Genomic DNA, 4576 nt, shown 5'->3' with positions numbered 1-4576 from the left:
AAAAAAAAACAAAAAAATAAATAAAGGAAAAGGATAAAAGTTTCGAGTGAAAAAGAAAAGTAAGGATTTATTCAATATCTGCGTTAATTTTCTTTTCTCAAGAACGGCGGTAGAAAAGAAAAATAAATAAAAAAGATTGCAAGAGAAAGAAGACGGGGAGGGGGAGGGAGGGGGAGAGGGGGAGAAAAAGAAAAAAAGATATAACAAACACGGTACTCCGCAATATAACTTGTATGATTAACGACAAAATATTGTTCGAAAGAGAATATATTAAGCCGAAGAAAATATTACTTCTATTAATAGGACAAGTTTACTCGTTGTACTTCCTAAACAAAAACACTGAAAGGTAATAAAAATAAAAAAAGAAAAAAAGAACAACAAGAGAAAAATAATTCATCTTAGGTGTAAATACGTGGGTGGGTAGGAAAGAAAAAAAATATGAGAGAAAAATGAACGAGAGAGAGAGAGAGAGAGAGAGAGAGAGAGAGAGAGAGAGAGTGAGTATAAGTAACGTGTCCATTTGAGAAACATTGCAGGAATAGAGTCCCTTTTTTCCCTTTTTCTTTTTATAAGCTGTATAGTTCGAGTAAAAGAAGGGAACTGTTTTTCGGGCATCGACCTCACGATTGCAGGCATCCCTTCTCCACCTCCTCCCCCTTCTCCTATTCCTCCACCTCCTCCCCCTTCTCCTATTCCTCCACCACCTCCTCCTCCTCCTCTTTCAACGTTGTCAGTAGCTCTTTCTCTAGTCATGGCTGCTGCTATCTAACGATTCCGTCTATTTCCACCCTCCTTTTATTTATCATTCTCGTCGTCCTCCAAACTCTCCCACAATTTTCTTTCTTTTCTTCCGTCTAATCCATCTTCTCCCTTTATCTTTTCCTGTCTTTTATTCTTTTTTCCCTCCCCCCTCTCTCTCTCTCTCTCTCTTTCTCTTCCTATATTTTAGATTTTATTTTAATTTTTATTACACATGAGAGACAAAGTTAAAAAAAAAAAAAAAAGAAAACAGAACACATTTATAATACGTAAAATATCCAATTGGTTTATTCGAAAAAAAAAAAAAAAAAAAAGATCTAGAAGATAGTTTTGACTATGACGATAATCGAGAATAAAGTAATCTCGTAAAATTGTTAACTAAATATTTATCTAAAATGATGAAGGAGATAAATGGTTTTATAGGGAGATTTATTTTACTACCGTAAAAGGTGGAAGCGCAAAAGTCGAAACATAAGAAAAAGAAAAAGAAGAATAATAATAGAATAATTAGAGAGTACACGTTCGGAAACGAATGAGGTGTACATTTAATTAATCCTAATATATATTTAGATATTTAAAATTATTGTTAAGAATATATCTTTACAATATAGATAAGTATTGCAGATATATATATATATATATATTACAGGATCTCTGAGATTTGTTTCGGTCAAACAGTCTCACGAAAAAATTATAAATAATCGATTGGAAATTTAAGAACAATCAATTTACTGAGTAAATTTGTACATTTTATAATTGAAATCATAACTTTTGAATAATAGTATAGATGACATGTTTATAAAACATTTTTCCATTTTGAATTTCGTCCATAAAATATATTAAAATCGTATGGAAAAACCTCAGACACCCAGTATATTGATAGATAGATATTACATAGATATATATACATATATGTATCTATATAATATATCATATAATATTATATAAATATATATATATTAAAGCGGAAGAAGACTCTCGTTCGAGGATGGATCGTCGTAACAGGTAAGTGGATGGATGGTAGAATTGGGTGCGAGGAAATGTGCGCCTAAAGGAGGTAATACTTCGGCAGGGAGGTTTGAAGGGGCAAAACAGGGTTGGTTGGTTGGTTGGTTGTTTGGTATGGGAACAGGGAATTGCGCTGGCGCACCAGGACTCTTCCATTGGCTGCGGGTTCTCCTGGAAACCCGGGATTCATCGAGCCCTTTGCGCGAAACCATTTTAACCTATGAATCTACACACCTGACCGACCCTTATCTTACACTCCCTTCGCCCTACCTGCCTCTTCCGCCATTGTCTATACTTCTGTGACTCCACCTTTGTTTTTATTTTATTTTTTACTATTTTTTCTACCTTATATTTTCTTATTATTTACGTTAATTATGACAACGATGATGACGACAGCGACGAGAACGTAAATTCGATTAAAATGAGGTTCGGATTTCTTCTCAGAAGTGTAAGATGATTGGTTGGAATCTATTTTTCACTAGCTCCCCTTCCCCTCCACCCTCCACCCCACTTCAATTACCATTTGCTGTTATTTATGTTGATCGTTTGTATCAAAGATGACGACAACGATGACGTAATAAATTTCGTCGAAACAACGTAACAACGTTAAGAATATTTTAATATAGGGTATATCCTTAAACTCTATAGTAAATAAATTCGCAGAGAAATTTTCAGGATTCCACCTTTCTTTCTATTACTCCTTTTCTCATTTTTCTTCTTGTTTACGTTAAATATTATCCTTTTCTTGTTTTTTTTTTTTTTCTCCTCTCTCTACGAAGAAATGAAAACGACCACGACGACAACGACAACGACGAGAGATATTATTTTCATGAAATATTTTCACTTAAGAAAATATCCAACACGCCCAGCGCATATTCCAAAGTATATAATAAAATAAGATCGTATTAATACCAAATTGACGGAGAATAAGAGTTATTTTATATGTCAATTTGAGAAGAAAAAGAAAAAAAAAAAAAAGGAAAAAACAATTAAAACTCGATTTGGTTTAAACGTGAAAAAAAAAGAAAAAAAAAAAATAGCAAAAGATAATAAACGATAAGTGTAAGTAAATTCACGGCATTCGAGTGAACACAAAATTTCCAAAGTTTACACGGGAGAGAGATGATGCGTTAATTGGTGTGATACTAATTGGGTAAAGAAGATGGGACTTATCGACGCTTATTAGAAGCAACACTAATACCAACACCTATACTGGTACACCAGCACCAGTACCAGCTGCTGCTGCTACTGTTGCTGTTGTTATTGCTGTTGGTTATGTGATGCAACACACTCGAGAAAGATCGTCCTAAGAACTTGTGTTCCTCTTTCGGTTTACGAAGCGTAATTTTCAAACGACGTACCTCAGAGCCATATTGATTCTACCTTGGTGTATTATACACAAACGTGAAACTTGTACATCGAGGGGGCTGAAGCGAGAAAAAGTGACGAACAGAGGGAGAAAGAAGAGGAGGAAGAGAAGGAGGAAGGTTGGCTAAGGGATGAGGGGGTGAAAAAAAGGTAGAGAGAACGAACGAGGCTCGATCGAACACGCTTCCCAACCCCTCCTAAACCTCTCCCCTCACTCTTTTCCATCCTACGATACTCCCTATATACTCTCTCTCTCTCTCTCTCTCTCTCTCTCACTCACTTACTCTTCAACATTTCCTCTCCGCGTGGTCCCAACCTCTTCGACCACTTGAGCGTTTCCTTTACGTCGTTGATTTTATCTCTCTCTCTCTCATTCTCCTTTTCTCTTTCCTTTCTTCCTCAGCCTCATTAACCTTTCTCTCGATTCGCGAGTAACACTTGGAAATAGGCCATGCTTGCAAATCGTTCCATAAGGAGATACTTCCTAAACGACGACGAAGACGAGATGGAAGAATATATATATATATATTATATCGATATAAATATATTATAATATAAGAATATCTCAACTATAGATATACAAAACCGTTCTTCTGAACATCGTTCTTATTTTAAAGAGATAACTGGAGATAATCATTTTTTTTTTGTCTTTTTATTATATATTTCCTCCGTTTAAATAATTTGTTTCTTTTTTTCTCTCTCTATCATAAATCAAAATAAAATAAATAAATATGGTGAAAGTAAAGATGACCGACAATACTGGAGATAATCATTTTTTTTTTGGTCTTTTTATTTTCTCCGTTTAAATAATTTTCTTTTCTTTTTTTCTCTCTCTCTCTCTATCATACGTAAAAATAAATAAATAAATAAATAAATAAATATGGTGAAAGTAAAGATGACCGACAATGGTTTGTCGAGTTTGCGTAAAATGTTTACAGGAAATGAGCTTAAATTAGATCTATCTGTTATAAATAATATTAGTAGAGACTCGAATGTGTGTTATGTTACGTTATGGTTCCTCCTCCTCCTCCTCTTCCTCCTCTCCCCACACTTCCCTCGTTTTTCTATGGTGGTTTGGCCTATTACACTATGTAATGTGACATCGAGTAGGTAATAACGTTAAGTAATATTTACTAACAGGTAGGGCCACTCGTTTCTGGTCCTCAGGGAACCCAATGGCCGATTCATCAGAGCAAAACCATGGTACTATTGAGATACGTGTAGATCACACGAAACGCATTGTGCATAAAAATTCAATAGATAAAAAAAGATCAACTGGAATATATGTATATTATTCATTCAATTAAAAAGATAATAAAACGAAATAAAATCTAATATAATATATCAATGATCCTTGCGTTCTTATTATCTATTAATTTTTTAATTAAATAAATATATATATATAATTAAATAAATACAATATAAAAAAGTGCTATTTTAC

The sequence above is a fragment of the Polistes canadensis genome, unplaced genomic scaffold (assembly GCF_001313835.1).
Source record: "Polistes canadensis isolate GaletaPanama2010 unplaced genomic scaffold, ASM131383v1 scaffold_3, whole genome shotgun sequence".
Classification (NCBI taxonomy): domain Eukaryota; kingdom Metazoa; phylum Arthropoda; class Insecta; order Hymenoptera; family Vespidae; genus Polistes; species Polistes canadensis.
The sequence above is the reverse complement of the archived record's forward strand: the minus strand, read 5'-3'. Positions refer to the sequence as shown.